The following is a 20,475-nucleotide window of genomic DNA, read 5'->3' on the forward strand; positions in this document are numbered from 1 at the left end:
CGACACAAGCATGTCTTATAGAACATAATTTTTTGTTGTTATTTTACATGTTAGAATCACACTGCACACAGAACTCTATAATTACATTATCATTTAATGATTTATTATGATCATTCTCCCATGTCATTATTTATCTGTATTATTTTAATGATTTTATGGAATTCTATTTGTAGACAATATCTAAATTCTTATGGCTAAACATTTAGATTTTTTTCAAATTTTGCAATTATACATTATATTGTGTTGAGAATCTTGGCATACTTCTGATCATTTCATTGAAAACAGTTTTTAGGTACTGAATTTCTGGTCAGGGTTCAGTAAAAATACATTCGGAGAGTTTTCTTCCTAACTATCTAGATCAGTAAATCTCAACTGATTATACCAATAAAGTTTCAAGCTGAAGAACAGACCTATAGAGCCATAATATAGCACTGAAAGAGCAGAAAGTCCAGGTCCTGCTCTGGTGGGGGCTCACTCTTCAGTGAAGTGGCATAGATAATCAGCAATGACACACATGAACAAGATACGTAGGTATTTTATTTATTTATTTAAAAAAAATTTTTTTTTAAGTTTATTTATTTTTGGGACAGAGAGAGACAGAGCATGAATGGGGGAGGGTCAGAGAGAGAAGGAGACACAGAATCTGAAACAGGCTCCAGGCCCCAAGCTGTCAGCACAGAGCCCGACGCGGGGCTCGAACTCACAGACCGTGAGATCATGACCTGAGCCGAAGTCAGATGCTCAACCGACTGAGCCACCCAGGCGCCCCGATACATAGGTATTTTAAAGGCACAGAAAGGATAATCTTCAGGTTCCATATTGCTTATGTCAACATACATCTATCCCAGAGGTACACAAAGATGCTCATACCTTCACATCTCTGCCCTTTCTTATTGCATTTACAATCTTCACTCACTGTTTTAATTCACATTTATTTGATTACTAATGAGGTCATTTAAAATATGTACACATAGGTTGCCTTTTGTTTTATTGATGGTTTCCTTTGCTGTGCAAAAGCTTTTTAGTTTGACTAGTCCCAATTGTTTATTTTTACTTCTCTTTCCCTTGCCTCAGGAGACAGAAAAATATTGCTAAGACCAACTGAAACTAATATAATATTGTATATCAACTATACTCCATTTAAAATAAAATTTTAGGGGTGGCTACATTTTAGGGGTGCCTGGGTGGCTCAGGCAGTTAAGCATGCAACGATTCGTGATATTGGCTCAGGTCATGATCTCACAGTTGTGAGACTGGGCCCTGCATCAGGTTCCATGCTTGGTGTGGACCCTGCTTAAGATTCTCTCTCTCCCTCTCCATCTGCCCTTCTCCTGCTTGCAGGAGGATGAGCACATGCTGTCTAAACAAATGAATGAATGAATGAATGAATAAAATTTTTAAAAATAAAATTTGAGAAAAAAATTATGAATATATGTGTGTGTGTGTGTGTGTTCATGTTTCTTTTATTGTCAATGACCTGGTTGCATCCTTGCACATTTTTGTTTTCAATATATGAAGTTTATTGTCAAATTGGTTTCCATACAACACCCAGTGCTCATCCCAAAAGGTGCCCTCCTCAATACCCATCACCCACCCTCCCCTCCCTCCCACCCCCCATCAACCCTCAGTTTGTTCTCAGTTTTTAACAGTCTTTTATGCTTTGGCTCTCTCCCACTCTAACCTCCTTTTTTTTTTCCTTCCCCTCCCCCATGGGTTTCTGTTAAGTTTCTCAGGATCCACCTAAGAGTGAAAACATATGGTATCTGTCTTTCTCTGTATGGCTTATTTCACTTGGCATAACACTCTCCAGTTCCATCCATGTTGCTACAAAGGGCGATATTTCATTCTTTCTCATTGCCATGTAGTACTCCATTGTGTATATAAACCACAATTTCTTTATCCATTCATCAGTTGATGGACATTTAGGCTCTTTCCATAATTTGGCTATTGTTGAGAACTTGCACATTTTTCTATTGCGTTGACCTCTGTTACTTACTGATTAGAATAACTCTATTATTAGATTGCTAATATACTTATTATTTCCCTTTTAATTTTAATGAGGTGTTTTGTTATGCAAAATTATATTTATGTAACAAATTACATCAATCTCTTTTCTTTATCATTTCCTAATTTCATTTTTTTTGCTGAAAGGAGCCCATGTTACTCCCAAGATAACATAACACAAGTAAGTTTGTTTCTAGTTACTTTTTATGGTTCTATCTTAAAAAACAACTCTTTAATTCATTTTGATTATATTACTTTAATTTTACTAATTCCCAAATAGTTGACCAATTGTTCCAACATCATTTACTATGAAAAATTTTCCCTGCTGCTTTGAAGCACCACTATGATTATATTTCAGGTTAGTGTATGTACTCATGCCTAGCTGGATTTTCCACGCTGCCTTGTTGACTTGTCTGTCTGTTCTTCAGCCAGAACCACACATTGGTGTACTCTTGGTTTAGTCTAGTCTCTGTCTGGATAGTGTGCTAGAAATGGGCCTTTCAAACTGATCCCCTTATCTACCATCTTTTTCTGCCTTCCAACCTGAAGAATGGATCATGAAATGCCTACTGATTTGTTCAGAGAGGGAAAGATGGGGGAGAGTGTGAAGGAAAAGGAAAGAAATGAACACTTGTTTCAGTATTTACTTCAGGCTTTGCACAATGCTGCATATAATAAATCTCTTTAATCTCGCTAACAATAAGAATAAACACCATCATCACTATTTTGCGGATAAGAAAGATTGCCCCTTACAGAGGTTAATTAAATTGCCCAAGATCACACTGAATGAGAAGCAGAATTAGGATTTAAACTAAAATCTATTTGATTTCAACTTTCATGCAACCCACAGGTGCTAATGTAAGGCATGGGGGAGGGGAGGAGGAGCCCTGGAGCAGTCCAGGAAGGACCATAGGGATGGAATCACCACCAACAGGAGTGCCATTGCAGGGAGAGGGCTCAGAGCAATGGGGGTGCCTCCAATGCCCTTTACCCTTATATGCCAGTGTCTTGCCACATTTCACACAAAGGCAGCAAATGTACCTACCCAAATGGCAAAACTGGAGGTCATTTTCAGCAGCCCCTCCCTCATACTGTCCCCTCCCCAAATATGTGTTTTCCTTTTATTCTGCCATTGTCTTAGAAACTTCCTACTTCTGTATCTAGACTCTCATTTATGTTTAGGCTCTGTCTCATGAAATATTACGTTTTATTCGATGATGACTGGAGGGTAGAGGGAATACCTAGCAATAGGTGTGTGACCTTGTTTTTTTTTTTTTTATGTTTATTTATTTATTTTTGAAAGACAGAGAGTGAGAGCACAGGAGGGAGAGAGAGAGAGAGGGAGTGAGAAAGTCCCAAGCAGGGTCTGCACTATCAACACAAAGCCTGATGCAGGGCTCAATCTCAGGAACTGTGAGATCATGACCTGAGCTGAAATCAAGAGCCGGATGCTTAATCAACTGAGCCACCCAAACACCCTGGTTTTTGTTGTTGTTGTTGTTTTTGTTTTTTGTCTTATCACTAAGTCTCAAGTTTTTACCTGGAAATTAGTAATAGGAATAATAGTTCCTACTTTGTGAAGATAAAAGGTATCATTAAATAAAGTGCTTGGAGCACTTTAGAGTTCAATTCATGACCATTATTATTGTTTGTTGTTACCATGAAGAATGAGAGCAAAGCTATGAAGGAACACTGGATGGATAACTAACGTCAGTTAGAGGAAAGCACTAGAGAAATCTGGAAGCTTAAGAACAATATGGAATTGAAAGTCCTAAAGAATAGATCTAAATTATGGGTGGAGGGCTCAGGAAGAGGGATTAGGAAAGAACGTGGAGGGAAATGGCCACTGGAAGCTAGATGAAATCTCTCTCCACATTGTCCTAAGCCCAATGTGGGTCAAAACAGGAGAAGTTCTGATTACCTCCAAAAAGACCTAGCATCTTCCATTCCAGAATCCGAAAGCACTACTGTCGGCAAATAGCAGCACCAGGAGTAAGAAGCCACGTGGGGCATTCCAGGCAGGGTAGCAATCCTGCGCCAAGGCTTGGGTACAGGGGATGATCAAGGCCACTGGAGGAATTGTAAATGAAATGCAAATCGTAGTGGCTGGAAGGAGCAGCATGGGAGAAACAAGAATGACTGAAGGTGAGAATGAACACAAGTGTGCAGGGATGGCTCATGAGGGCTCCTGTGGAGCAAGCTAAGGGGTGGGTCACACACACAGTGCCCACGTGTCGTGCTCTGCTGAGAATAAGTGGCAGCAGCAGCTTTGGCGCAGTATTAGAGTTCAAGTATTTAGACTAGTACAAGGGTTTGGTCATTCTGAAGTTCTAAAATAACCTATTAATGTGTCCTGAGGAATAAGCCAGAATGACTGAACTATAGCTTGGCCCAGAGGTGAACTTGATCTAGGTTAAACAATAAAAACAATAATAAAAACAATAAAAAAAAGCAACAACACATTCTCCCTGGTATCTTTAGGGTTTGTATTAGAGCCCACCAAAGTACACTCTGATACTGCTTCAGTAAAGAGCTTGAAAATCTTTTCCCTGAAGGAAGGAAATGCCACAGATAAAAGGCAACTCAGATTTGGCCAAGCAACACATATTAATCCTATGGTTTGGAAGCCATGACCTCACTACAAAATATAACAATAATTCATCTCAGGGAATTATCTTCAGCAGAAAGTCAAGATTGCACATGTTTTCAGTAAGCACTTTTTGAAATGGGGTAGGTGGAAGAAAATAAAAATAGGAAGGAAGGAAGGAAGGAAGGAAGGAAGGAAGGAAGGAAGGAAAAGAAGGTGGGGGGAGGAAGGAACAGAGGGAGGGAGGAAGGAAGGAAGAAAGGGAGGAAGGAAAGAAGGAAGGAAGGGAGGGAGGGAAAAAGGAAAGAAGAAAGGAAGGAAAGAAGGAAAAACGGGAGGGAAGGAGGAAGGTAAGAAGGGAGGATGGGAGGAAGGAAAGGATGAAGGAATAGGAGGAATGGAGGGAGGAAGGCAAGCGGGGAGGAAGGGAGAGCCTATATGTATGCAGGTATTAAATCTTAGGGAGGTTGGCACTGAAAATTGGAGGAGCAGTTTTTCGTAATGCAAGCATAACATCTGAATGTATTCTATAATCCCTACCGAATAGGGAATTCAACAGTTCTTTCCCACACCCGAGAGTTTAAGTGAAACCCACAAATGTCATAAGGAATCAAAGGGTTCTATCCAAAAAGACTTACAGTGTTCTTCCTAATGTAGGGAGTGAAGTCTGTAACATTCAGTGGGATTCCTGTTAGGTTGGTGAGCTGGGGTTATTGTAGTTATCGGGGTACCAGCCTATTAACGGACCAATATCCTCTACCAAATTCCTTTGAGTGAAAGAAGAAGTAACACATTAACAGAAAAATGTCTTGTAAATGTCTTTCGGCACAGACATGTTTCTCAAAAGGCTAATTACAAACATGTCAATGTGTGGGTTATTGACTATTCCTAAATAAATTTAATAAAAAAAATACCATTTCTCTAAAACCATCTTCTACAAAAGATGGTCACAGAAGCAACTCCTATTTTGAGCTTTTTTGATTATAAGAAAGAGATTCACTAAAATTGCCTTAGAAAGGGAGTGTTCTCATATGGCTATGCAGGGAAATAGGATATCTGCAATCTCATCCATGTAGAACCCGGGCTTAAGAAAGGCAAACATCTAGGATCTGTGGAAGAAAAGGAATTGCAAGCAACCTGGGCCACATGTCATCAGCACCAGGTGAGCTCCTTTTGTTCTCAGGAGCCAGGGTTTACAGATAATTTTTCTAGTACTCTCCTCTTAGGGCTACCCTGAAATTCCCCTCTGTATTTCCTTACTCCTGTGTGTGTGTGTGTGTGTGTGTGTGTGTGTGTGTGTGTGTGTTTTAAATCTGCTTCTATGCTTGCTACCAATTCAGTAATTTACTTCATCTTTTCTTAGAGAGAAAATCTGATTTACCAACTTATTTGACACAAGAATAATATGTAAAAAGTCTATGTCTGCAAGAACATTATATAGCTAAACACACACACACACACACACACACGCACATCAATTAGCAAAATATTCACTGGATATACTTATCAAAGTTGAAACTTCATTGGGGCGCCTGGGTGGCGCAGTCGGTTAAGCGTCCGACTTCAGCTCAGGTCACGATCTCGCAGTCCGTGAGTTCGAGCCCCGCGTCAGGCTCTGGGCTGATGGCTCAGAGCCTGAAGCCTGCTTCCGATTCTGTGTCTCCCTCTCTCTCTGCCCCTCCCCCATTCATGCTCTGTCTCTCTCTGTCTCAAAAATAAATAAACATTAAAAAAAATTTTTTTTTAAAAACAAAGTTGAAACTTCACACTGGTGAGCCTCTTAAAAACTGCATAGTTTCTCCCATAAAATTCTGTAAAGACTAAGTGAACAATTGAACTGACACTTTAGAATGTTAGTGATTCCATAAAGATAGAATTGAAGTGGGGCACCCGGGGGGCTCAGTTGGTTAAGTGTCCGACTTCAGCTCAGGTCACAATATCGCGGCCCGTGAGTTCAAGCCCCGCGTCGGGCTCTGGGCTGATGGCTCAGAGCCTGGAGCCTGCTTCCGATTCTGTGTCTCCCTCTGTCTCTGCCCCTCCCCCGTTCATGCTCTGTCTCTCTCTGTCTCAAAAATAAATAAAACGTTAAATTTTTTTTTTAAAAAAAGATAGAATCGAAGTTATTTTTATTTATTTATTTTATTTATTTATTTATTTATTTATTTATTTTATTTATTTATTTTTTTTTATTTTATTTCCAAGAGAAACGCAAGCAGTTTAAATCCTATGTTAAGAGTCACTACAGAAGCAATGGCAAGGAACAAGGAGAGATTCACAAAGCTGGGGGGGAAGGGTGCGGGAGTCTGGAGGCTGCTCTGGTCTGCTCACTAGACTGAAGAAAGCCTTGTCCCTGTATGCCTGGCCCTCAGAATGTGTGTCAGCCCCAACTCTAGCAAGGCACAAAGGCTTTGACTGCCATTCCTGACACCATATACTCTAGAATGTTCAAGCTTTGGAATCCCAAGGATCTGTTATGTTCCCAGTAAAATCAGCACTATAGAGATTGTTAAGGGCTAAATTGCACTGAATTGATTTTAACTCTTATTGGATTATGGTCCCTGGGAAATCCTCACTGAGGAAGCGTTCACAGAGCCTACAAGGGAGGGTGAGATCTGAACTGGCCAAGAAGAAAAGGGAGAGTGTCGTAGAAAAAAGAGTAGTAGTGAAAATAGGTCTTATAAAAATGTTGAGTAGGGAAAAGACAACCCAGCATGGCAAAAACCTTGAATTAAAAGAGTCTTATGAAATCACATTGAAATCTGAAGAATCAGGTTGGTAAAAGGTCACTGAAAGCCAAAGAGATGACTTTAGTCTTTCTGTGATGAGCACCAGGAGGCCATTACAGACTGCTGGGCAGCATACTGGTGTGAGGTAACGGTAAGTCACCTCACAGTTCTATGTAACGTGAGTTGCTTTACGGAATAAGTCCTGAGGTCTGGCCTAAGGCTAATGTGCCCAAGTTTTTTTCCAAAATGAAGACTCTTTTACCTGCAAGCTAGAGTGACCATTATGATTTTCTGAGAGTTCGAAATTATTAAAAAGAGTCAACTTGCCCAAGAACTGTTCTACTACATTTACAGTATATTGTATCATTCCTAGCACAGTCTTATTTATGAACAGAATTCCCTGAAAGCATTTATTTTCTTGTTCTGATAGAGTACATAGATTGTAGAAATATTTATAATTGTGCTATTTGTTTGGTGTTGCTAAAAATATTTTATTGTGTTATATTTTGGGTCATATGGTATACTCTATGTGTGCAATAAGATATTTAATTAGGTTGATTTCATTTTAGTTTTTTTGTTGGTGGGGGAGAGAGTAATAATGAAGTATTTACTATTGATATAAAGAATATAAAGGCTGCTGGGAATTAGGGGTCAGAGAAGTCCCTGGACTTTCTGGTTTGGGAAAGAACGAGATTCCTAATCTCTGCCCTGCTGATTTGAAATAATTAGAAGTTATCAGGAAGAAAAATAAAGATCTTAAAAAGGATACTACAAAAGGGATAGAGGCCGGGCACCTAGGTGGCTCAGCCGGTTGAGCATCTGACTCTTGATTTCAGCTCAGGTCATGATCCCAGGGTTGTGGGATGGAACTCCAAGTCAGGCTCTGTGCTAAGTGTAGAACCTGTTTAAGATTTTCTCTCTCTCTCTCTTAGGGCACCTAGTGGCTCAGCTGGTTAAGCGTCTGACTCCTGGTTTTGGTTCAGGTCATGATCCCATGGTTCGAGAGTTCAAGTCCCATATCGGGCTCTGCACTGATAGTACAGAACCTGCTTATGATTCTCTCTCCCCTTCTCTCTCTGCCCCTTCCCACCCTCTAAATAAATAAATAAACTTAAAAAAAAATAAGATTCTCTTTTTCTCCTCCTCTGACCCTCTTCGTTTGCACATGCACGTGCTCTCTTTCCCTCTCTCTCTCTCTCAAAAAAAAAGAAAAAGGAATAGTCTATTTCTAAAAATTTTTTATTAAAAAGGGATAGAGGCCTAGACACAATTTGGCTTCTGTCTGAGCCTTATGGCCAAGAGACAGAATGGCTTTGGAAGCTGATTGTGACCCTGTGCTCTTGGAATCTAGCTGGGCTCTGAGGAAGTAACTACAGGAGAAGATCTGGAGACCAGTCAGCAGCGGACCCAGACCACTTTGCTGTAAAATACCCTGGGCTGAGTGGAGGTCTAAAAAAGAGGGCTCTTTTTCCTTCACATCTGCAAGAGCCACTGAGGACTTGAGAGGGAAATACTCTGAGATCATGGCAGCAACGGGTGCCAAAAGCTCAGCTGCAAACACATGGGCTCAGAAATGTCCACTGGCAATGGCTATGATGAGTAGTGACTGAGGGGTCTTCCTTCAAATGAAAGCAAGGGTGAAAAACTTCCAGATTCAACAGGAAGTGGCGAGAGGAAACAGGACTAGGTTCTCGGTATTCTTAAACACAAAGGGCATTATTCCCTAATAATTGGGGTAGAGAGGAAAGAAGAAAGAATGAGAGCAAATGAGCTTGAACTGCTGCCAGTCAGGCCAATGGGAAGATGTTTACTTTTTCTCATGTTTACTTTTGTCACTATAGGGAGGCCACATTTTGCACCCCACAGCATTAACATGAGGCAACCCAGCCAAGAGGCAGCAAATAAACACTGATGATGTGTGCCCTAAGCCCATTTCACTGTGTCTCAAGACTCCTGGGAAGTCAGAAAGATAAACTGGCTAGAAGTCTAAATAAATGGAGATGTGATGATGTCAGTGGAGTTAACTGAATAGACTACATGATGAGAAAACAAGAACAAGTCAAAATTTGCAGAAAGGATTTGAACATTTCCCTGCATTAGTAAGACATTGAGATTATTTATCAACAACCTTAACTATTACAAATCTGTTTTACATCTTACTTGCTCTCATATGATGCTAGAATTTTCCCAGGAGTATCCTATGATTTTTATTCATTTATAATGAATTGAACCATTTGCTTTTAAAAAAGCTTTTCAGAAAAATTTATAGCTAATTGTAAAATACTTAAGGGCTAATTATTCATTTTTTCATTTTTTTTAAAATTTATTTTTGAGAGCAAGAGAGACAGAGCATGAGCGGGGGAGGGGCAGAGGGAGAGGGAGACACAGAATCCAAAGCAGGCTCCAGGCTCCGAGCTGTCAGCAAAGAGCCCAACACGGGACTCAAACTCGCAGACCATAAGATCATGACCTGAGGTGGAGTCAGACACTTACCCGACTGAGCCACCCAGGTGCCCCTGCTAATTATTCATTTTGTAACAGATCCTTTCTTTCTTACATATTCATTGTTTACAACTGACCAAAAGGTGAGCAGTAGAACACTTGTTTTTTAACTTCAGTTTTTTAAGTCACTGAAGATCTTTTCACTAATGTATATTCACCGATCCCTTGCTTACCCAGTCCACCCCTTACTACCTGTAGAGACTAAACATTGTCCTGGAAAAGGGTAAAGAATCTGTATTTTAAATAAACTTCAGGTGGATTTTGACTCAGGTGCTCCCAGGACAGTGCTTGGAAAAACATACCAAAGAACTTTGATTATACATTTTTAAAAGCTCTGCTATAATGTTTAGTGAGAAAACAGGGGAAGGGATTGCTCATGCTTATATTTTTGTATAATATATGGATACCTTATTATTATTTCTAAAACCAGGTAAGAAAATTGAGGTATGAAAAAAATCAATGGTTATTAAAATAATAAAGAGATATCCTTGTGGGTGGAACAGTAGCCTGCCTTTTCTGGGGACTCCGAACCTTATACAAGATAAACTTTGCACACAGTAGGATGGCAACCAAGTATAGATCATCTTATTTTGGTTGGCTATGTTGAAGCACTGTCAGTTCTGCTCAAACATCACGTGGTCATAAATTCTCAGTAAAGATAATAGGTGTATATCTTCTATCTTGATGTCTATAACCCCTTGTTGCAGAGCATTATGAAGTGAGACTTTCTCATTTTCTGTACTACAAATGAGAAGGTTTGTTTAAAAAGAATTATAAACTGTTTAACCTGGGTGCCTGGGTGGCTCAGTCAGTTAAGCATCCAACTTTGGCGCAAATTGTGATCTCACGGTTTGTGGGTTTGAGCCCCACATGGGCTCTGTGCTGACTCTGCCCCTCCCCTATTTGTGCTCTTTATCTCAAAATAAGTAAATAAATAAACAGAAATATAAACTGTTTAACCAATCAGACTCCCATCCTACTCCTTACCTGCAGAACTAGATCTTGTGGTTTCTAAAACATTAGTCCAAAGTTCTGTAGTTTTCACCTTTATCTAGAGATAAATGATTAGTAGAAACATGAGACTAGAACACAGTTTTAGAATTTCTGCTTACACATCAAGTGCCTCAGTACCTTGGTGGCCTCCAGTTGTATCCAGCATTCGACTTTACTCTTTTTAGCTATTTAGATACTTTCTGTGCCCATGCCGCTCAAACACTGGGCATATCAGTACTTGAATCTATTGAGGGCGTTGAATAGGCACATAAGGCAGGCCTTATGTTCTTAGGCCAGGACAGCATTGAAAAATAATTTTATTGCTTTTCATTAAATCTGGGATTACTCTTGGAGGGATATGGGCATCAGGGGTGGGCGTCATCTTTAATAAATACTAAATTTAATTTTATTTATTCATTAATTCATAAAACATGAAATAGATTTTGTTTTAACTAGCTCAGTATTCTAAATGTTTTCTCTTTAGTCATCTAAGAATCTAGAAGATTTTTGAGTCTTCAAATCGAATTATATCATCTTTTAAGCTTAATTTTAGTGAGTTGAGAGAAAGAAATTTTTCATCAGTTGATGAATTTAATGACCTTGTAACACTGTATTTTGTTATTTTGTTTAATTATTAAGATTTTCGTTGAACACTCACAAGTTAATTAAGTCACCACAGCCTGAGGTCAAATGGTATCTCATATTGCCTGTTACTTAAGCCCAATAATGCTTGGTTACTGAATAAAAGAGCTATTAGAATGAACCAAATTTGTAATATTGCAGTAAAGGCTGTATGGTATACCACTTCTATGAAAATTATGGGTTTTTTTTTTTTTTCCAGGACACACAATATAGTCTTTTCCTAGGGTTGTTTGTGTGAAAAAGGAAAAAGATGTTACAGTGCACAAACTACAAACTTCCATGATTGTTTTTATATTTAGGATCAATGATTTGTGTACAAAAAGAAAAGGAGCCAGGGAACATTGAGAATCAGCATAGATTTCCCAATGTATACCCAGGTAAATCTGGTAACCCTCCCCACAAAAACATTCCACATAAATTACTGCATATGGAATTTTGACTGAGTTCTGAGTTCACTAGAAAATAAAGGAAATCATCTGAGGCCAAAAACAAACAAAACACAGAAGCCCAAGCAGAGAGCTTTAAGTAGAGAATGGTGACTAGTAAGGAACAGGGAAGGGAGAGATTGTCCTGAAGGCACATTCCTTTATCAGACAGGGGATCCCAAGATTAAGTCTTCTGCTGGCCTCATGGTAGAAAAGCTAAACTTTAATATTTCCCATTAGGCAGAGACTTTTTAGATGATCCAGGATTAGGATTTAGATTGTTCCAGGATGATAATATTACTTGCTTCTGGGCAGAAGCATATACAAATCATATATACAATTAGGCCTCAAGATTCCCATGGATTAAGTTATATTCAATGCACACAACGAAACAAGAAGCTGTGACTGGAGCCAGCATAAATCACAATGAATCCAAATCTCCAAAACTCTGAATTGTCACATACAAAGTATAAAATTATGACAATTGCTGTAATTATAAAATAAAATATTATAAAATTGTTATGAGGAAATAATTAATGAAATAATAATTAATGAAGTTAATAATTAATGAAATGAAATAATTAATGAATTTAACAAATGAACAAGAAGCAAGAGACCATTTAACAAAAGCCCAAATACATTTGGAAACAGAAACATAAGGAAGTGTTCTAACTGAAACATAACATAAACTGGAAATAAAAACTCAACTGCTGAGTTAAATAGCAAATTAGACCTAGCTGAAAAGACGCTCATCATCATCTATCATCAAGAAAATGTAAATAAAAACTACAATGAGAAAGCACCTCATACCTGTCAGAATGGCTAAAACCAACACAAAAACAATAGGTGTTGCTGAGGATGTAGAGAAAAAGAAAATTCATGCACCGTTGGTAGAAATGCAGACTGGTGCAGCCACTCTGGAAAACAGTATGGAAGTTCCTTGAAAAGGTAAGAATAGAACTACCTTACCATCTAGCAGCTGTACTACTAGATGTAGTACATACATTCTTTGGGTAAAGAATACAAGAATACAAAAGTACTAATTCAAAGGGATACATGTACCCTGATGTTCACAGCAGCATTAGTTACAACAACCTGGACACAGAAGCAACGCAAGTATCCATCAATGGATAAATGGATAAAGAAGATTGATAAGTGGAATATTATGCAGCCATAACAAAGAATTAAATCGTGCCATTTGCAACAGCATGGATGGAGTTAGGGTTTAATGCTAAGCAAAATAAGTCGGTCATAGAATGACAAATACCATATGATTTCACTCATATATGAAATTTGAGAAACAAAACAAACAAGGAAAGGTAAAAATTAAGAGAGAGAGACAAGTCAAGAAACAGAGTCTTAATTATAGAGAACAAACCAGGAGGGAGGGAGCTTGGGGGATGGGCTCAGTAGGTGATGGGGATTAAGTTTTGCACTTGCCGGGTGTCATATGGAGGTGTTGAATCACTATACTGTGCACCTAAAACTAATGTAACACTGTATGTTAACTAACTGGAATTAAAAGAAAAACAAACAAAAATCATATGATCTCTTTTACCTTCTTCACTTTTCAACTAGTTATGGGGAGCATGGGGATTTTGATTAATTTGAGAGCTTTTAGAGCTAGTCTACATATGTATAGTATAAGAAACTTTTAAAAATACTAAGACTAAAGGTAAACTCAAACCTGGGATTTGTTCAGTTTTTCTTGATGATTTGAAAATGTCCAAATGAATGAGCATCTGATCCCTTCAGGAAGCCTGATGATAACATAGGAGAATTATTCACTCAGAACGAAAGCTCCAGAATGCGTTAGGAGCAGTTGGAAGCAGATACAATTACATCAGGTGAAGTTCTTTTATGACTGCTGGAGTTGCTCCGAGGTGAAAGAAAAAATGCAGAAACTTGGGACTCCAGATGGCAGGAGATCTATTTTTAGGCCAATAGAAACTTATATTTGGTTGGGGCACTTAATTGAATGAGTAGCAGAAATGTGTTGAAAAAGTAATTTATACCTGCATTTGAAAGAATTCAGCAAGGAGCGGATGGGAGCGGGTGCCATGGAAACAGCCCAGGTCAGCCAGCAAGTAGGGAAAAAAGGGACAAGAGCAAATACTTCAGTGACAAGATACTTTGAAATTTTGGCTTTCCCTAATCCTTGCTGAGATATTTGTAAGTAACCAATAAATATATTGGAAGTAACCAATAAATAAGAAACTTCATCCTTTACTGGAAAAAAATTAATGTAAGCCAATTATTTACAATTTAAGATTCATCATCCCATGGGGATTTTTTGTTTGTTTGTTTGTTTGAAGTTATAATGGTGGTTAGATTCTTAGGCTAGTCAACAAAAACTCCTTTAATAAACTGCTGGTCTACTTTACTGCGAGATGGAAGTTAGGTTCCTGAAAACAAGAGATTCTGGAGGAGATGAGGATGAGGAGGAAAAAGGGAAAGTCCTTTTGGTTTCCCAGGTGTTCTTTTTTTTAAATGGAAAAACCTAGAACCACCTGGGCCTCCAGGGCTACTCTCCATAGTCTGTAGAAATGGCTTCAAACGTCCCAAGACTGTCTGCGTGGCTCCCACCGCCATCTGCCTTTCATGCTTGTTCAGGTAGGTTAAGCATCCCCTCTCTGTGCCTGCCCACCGTCCCCTCCTCCCCAGCAAGAGACAGAGCTGAAGCCCCCATGGGGCACCTTGGTAGAGGCCAGACACCCTGTGATTTGTGATCAGAAGCTCCAGATCCAGCTACTGCATGTAATCCATACTAAATTTAGAACTTTGGTGCCATATCAAGTTCCATGATTCTGCTGGCACATTGAAAACAACGTTGTAAATAATTTTAACATCACAGTATTATGGCAAAAACTTAGTGGGGGGAGAAAAAGATGTAAAAGATTTAAAGGAAATTACAAGCTGGAAAACAGCCAGGTACAAAACTTAAGTAATTTTAATGTTGTAGCCTAATTCTGTATTAAGAAAAAAAGTTAATGGAACTAAGTTATCTAAATATGTGAATTTCAAAGAGCCTCCTCTAAAGGCTATGGGGATGGATTTGTTTGATTAAAAAAATTTTTTTAAACCAGAATAAATATCCAATTAATGGAATTTTAGGCATAGAATGAAGATGAAAAAAGAAGTTAGAGGAGAAGGTATTTTTAGCCATTGGGACCTTGCCAGGAAGTATACCACTGCGGTTACTAAATTTCTCCTTGCATAAAATTGGACTGATCATACCTGCCCTTTGCCTACCTGCCAACATTATGAGAAAAAGTTTGTAAATGTGTGTGAAAATACTTGGCACCCTTAGAATAACTGTGCTATGTTATTTCACTATTCAAGTTCATTTGACTTCAAATTTAAAGTCAGATTAAACATAAAATATGTTACTCCTCTTTAATATTACAATTTATATTTTCCATTTGACAGTGAGCATTACTGCAAAGTGTTTCTGATGGTTTACCGCTTATTTCTATGATTTAGTACTTGAACCGGGGGTAGGGCTGTCATCGAGCTGGGTAAGCACAAATTATGCTAAGTAGAGCACTTAAATTCCTGCCCACATGGGACAGGAACTATGGACACTTTATTTCCATTCTTCCTGTGCTCCTTTCCTCAGCTTAAGAAAGAAAGAAATAGGAAAATGATGGTATACTTAGGAAAACCTGGTCTCTTGTGGGAAAACAGAAAATCCAAACTGGCTTGCAAGGTAATAGAACCAAAAACTGAAGGAAAAAGAGAGAGTGATTTTCCAAGATCACTAGAAGTCTGTTTTAAAGCTAAGTTGCAACAGGAAGGAAGCTGTGATTTCAAATAGGGCTTTAAAGTTAAGGATCCAATCCAAACTCTATTACTGCGCAGATCCTATTGTGATGGTAATGACATGTTGCGTGGGAAGTAGTGGTTTTACTTGGAATGAAGAGAGAAAGAAACTTGCCATGATTGATGTACCATATGAGGGTCAAACCACAAAATCACTAACTTGCTGACTGTCTAACTAAGTGAAATTGGGTTACTTATTTTCCTAAGAATTTCAAGTTTTGTGTATATGTGTGTGTGTTTGTGGATCTACTTCATAAAATGAATACGTTTTCTTTGCAGGGAGGGGTGTTACAGTTAACATTAGAGTCGCTTTCTGTGGGTTTATGATGGGTCACTAATCCGGATTAAAATCAATCGTCCACTCACTAGTGCAATGTAAGACCACCCAAGTGGTCTTCCCTGGTTTGCACTAAGTTTCCTACATTTTAGCAACAAGCTATTGAAGGTAGCTAATGGGAGATTATGTGTCACCAATCCAAGTGTTTCACAATTTGGCTTGGGATCCAAAAGAAATAAATTTTGAGGCCTCATTATTTTCAGAGAATTTACAAGACATTACTAGAACCACCAAGAGGATTAATATGTTTTTTCATATCTTATATTCATTTTAACTTTTCCAAGCAAATTAAAGTAAGGTACATTTGAAGTTGGGCCATAGCAGTAGTGAGTACTTCTGAAGGATGCTCCTGGACATCCTTTCTGAGTTAAACAGGAGACAGCTGGTGGTGGAATAAAGAGGGTACCAGCATTTTTCTAAAGAACCATCACCACCAGCCTTGCAGATCTGTAAACTCAGGTTTCTCAGTCCAAGAGGACTGAATTTTACCAGATATCTTCAAGTTCTGGTAAAATGAAAGAGCCTTCAAAGAAAAGCAAAGAAAATCAAGATCATATTCTACTTTCAGGAGAAAATGGCTAGGCTTCAATTGAAAAAGAAAAATTACTAAATATAAAATAACTTGTCTTTCCAAAAGAGGGACTTTAAATCAGATCTAAGACTCTTTTAACTTTTTCCAAAATTTTTAGGAATCCACTTTTCTTCATCAGCTCTGAAAGAACAGTTCTTTCAGAATATACTGGTCTAGACTTTCCTACGCATCATAATAATTCTTTTCAAAATAATTTAAAACAGTTAGACACCAATATAATGAATCATAACGGAATAAAAAATTAGAAGTCTTTAAAAAGCTAGTATGTCTTTAGTTGATTTTAATTTCTTTAAAGTCATGAAAAAAAGTTAACGGAGAGCCTGCTATTTAGTATTTAATGAAACAAAGCAATCATCTTGAACTTTTCAATTTCCTGTTAATACGTTTCAAATTTTGAAAAGCTTGAAAACTGCTTAATAGTTTAGATCATCTTTCTAAACCAGGGTTCCTCATCTGAATCACAGATTACAGAAACTGCATTTAGTGACAACGTTCTCAATTCCATCAAGGATGGTACATACTAATAGTGTTTTCTATCAAAGGAGAGAAGTTAATTCATTACATACAGTCCATGATTTACATGCCTTATTGCTTAATTTTTCTTGGGGTTGTATTTTAACTGCCTTTCTCATTGTGCTCTCCCATGACACCATTTTATTTCATTTTATTCTTATTTATTTAAAAATTTATTGAGGTGTAATTGACATACATTATATTAGTTTCAGGTACACCTTAATGATTCGATAATTGTATATGTTACAAAGCGACCACCACAATCAGTCTAGTTAGCATCACTCACCACAGAAGTTGCAGAACTTCTTTTTTTCTGGTAATGAGAACTTTTAAGATTTCCTTTACTAGCAACTTTAAAATATTAAATGAGTATTGTTAACTATAGTTGTCATGCTATATATCCATGGTACCATATTAAGTGTGACATGTCATCATGATAAATTGAGGGTCATTATTTAATATGTACTTCTTATTTTTTTTTAATATATGAAATTTATTGTCAAATTGGTTTCCATACAACACCCAGTGTTCATCCCAAAAGGTGCCCTCCTCAATACCCATCACCCACCCTCCTCTCCCTCCCACCCCCCATCAACCCTCAGTTTGTTCTCAGTTTTTAAGTCTCTTATGCTTTGGCTCTCTCCCACTCTAACCTCTTTTTTTTTTTTTCTTCCCCTCCCCCATGGGTTTCTGTTAAGTTTCTCAGGATCCACATAAGAGTGAATTTTTATTTTTTTATTTATTTTTTTAAAAATTTTTTTTTAAACGTTTATTTATTTTTGAGACAGAGAGAGACAGAGCATGAACGGGGGAGGGTCAGAGAGAGAGGGAGACACAGAATCTGAAACAGGCTCCAGGCTCTGAGCGGTCAGCACAGAGCCCGACGCGGGACTCGAACCCACATACCACGAGATCGTGACCTGAGCCGAAGTCAGACGCTTAACCCACTGAGCCACCCAGGCGCCCCAAGAGGGAATTTTTATAACAAAACTCTCAAGTTCCACATCTAGAATGAATGTCACAAGAAAGGAGTGATATATTGTGAGTTGTGAGGGCTTTGGTTATCTTACTCTTCCACCTCTTCTACTCCCAGGGATTTTCATTAATCTTCTCTCCCCATTGCCAAAAATAAACGTAAAAGTGTTAAGATTCTTTCATATGAACAATTTTGGGGGTCAATCTCATATAAAGTTCCTGAGGTCCACAGATCAATGCCGATGACCAAATAATTTAAACTCAAGTAATGGGCTTTGGCAAATTGCAAGAAACTGAGGTCCTGTCTTTCCTGTGATCAGCAATTTGTGAGAACAAATGGTTCATTAGTCACTGGTTTCCTGACACTGTAGAATTAGGTCAGCCCAGTAACAAATAATTCATTGTTGTCCATACTTCTAAAATATTAATAGTCAGTTAACCACAGGAGAAAACTTACAAACTACTGACAGATTGTATTCCAATAAAACCTGGTTTGGTTGATGAATGTCAGTCCTGGGCATTAGAGTTCTTTTTTTGGGAAGAAAGCTATGGAAACTGTAATTTGCAACATATATAACAAGAAGTCTATTGACCCTTGAACTGGGGATCTAATAAAACATATGTGCTCAAGAATCAAAATGTGAAGAGGGAAAAACTGAAGGAGAAATGGAGGATAAAGGATACGGTGTTTGAATCACAGGAGTATTTTTATTTAAGATCCCACTGTGAATAGGTTTGTCCATAGATGAACAAAAATATTTTGTATGTTGTTGATTGGGGACATACATCACAAAGGAAAGTATTCTGAGGAAAATTCTAATTTGGCATCAATTTCTTAGAACCCTGGACTGTCAACAAGATGCAGCAAATCTACAGACAGAGAGGTAAACCAAAACAAAACAAAACAAAACAAAACAAAAAACCCACAACAATCCCCTATGTTAAATCTGAAATAAGAGAAAGGCTATGAATCACGCTTTAAAAATATCTGAGGAAATCATTCCAAGAAAAGTATGGGTCCTCCTTGGGAAACTAACCTCCAGAGTCAATTTGAGAAGAATCAGCCAGGAAATCCAAAGGTCAGACTAAAGTCCCATCCCCACTCCCACACTGACTACTGAAATAGCCTTGTGGATTTTCCAATACAATAGATTTCACACCCTTCCCTGTAATCACCAAAGGGGAAATCTCAGAAAGCTTGGAAGGTTGTTTCACCTGAGCTTATTGAAATATTGGGTTCTTCACAAAATGACCAAGCCTTCTCTTCCCATCAGAGTAAATAATAGGCAAGAGGCCAATAATATGCATTTTTCTAGGTAAAGTTGTCTCTAAGGCAGATGTTTTATTGTACCATGCACAGAACTGGTTAAGAGAAAGACTCCTTAACTCCAGGTGACGTCCAAATGTTTGTGTATCAGGAGCTTCTTTTATGAAGATCTGTTACTGTCTGACAAATGTAGTCCTATATCCCGGGAAGGAATAAGATACGTGATAAGTTCCACTCAGGGATCCAAGAAATATAGGTAAAATTGGACTTTCTCCTCTAGCCAAAAGTACAGAGAACTGAGAGGGAAGGGGGGCACTTTAGACAAACAACTTGACTCTATAATACCCAATGTAAAGAATTCATTCGTTCTTTTGGAGAACCAGCTAGGTTAAGAAAAGCTGTGGATGACAAAAAGAAAAACTGTAAAGAAGGCAATGGAAAGAGAGACATTATTCAAGATGCAAACAAATTTTAGGATGATCATCATAGAAACACTACTTCAACTGCACTCTCATTTTAGACAGAAATGCAGAGCTGAAAATTTTAAGTAGACATGAATTCAAAAATGAGTCTCATAGGCTTGTTTTATGTCTCATTTCATTTAAAAGACTTTGGCCAAAAAACCTCATCTAATTAGATAAAGAGTGCTACATCAGATGTTACCCTAAGGTCATTGTTATCTGCAATTCACAGAAACTGGCGAAAGCATTTACAACTTCAAAAAACATACAAAGGAATAAGTATTTTAAGTTAAGGATGGCTGCTATGAAAAACAGATGAAATGACTTTACCTAAAGAGTATGACTCTCATTTCTACAGTAGATTCTTTATATATATTCATATTCAGGCTTTAATTAAAGTAGATTAAAGTAGATTTATATCAGAAACAGAATTGAAGAGTTAGAGGCACAGAGCTGAAAGGGACTTTGAAGATCATGAAATAATAAGTATATTTGATCTCATATGATTTTTTTTCTCACAAAGGCCACTTTGAAGGATTAATATTTTAAGTAGCACGGGTTCTCTCAATTTATGGAAATTATTTATGCAATGTATTAGTTTATAGATTTCCTTATCCATCATTGCAAAA

This window comes from Panthera onca, chromosome A2, assembly GCF_046562875.1.
Source record: "Panthera onca isolate mPanOnc1 chromosome A2, mPanOnc1 haplotype 2, whole genome shotgun sequence".
Classification (NCBI taxonomy): domain Eukaryota; kingdom Metazoa; phylum Chordata; class Mammalia; order Carnivora; family Felidae; genus Panthera; species Panthera onca.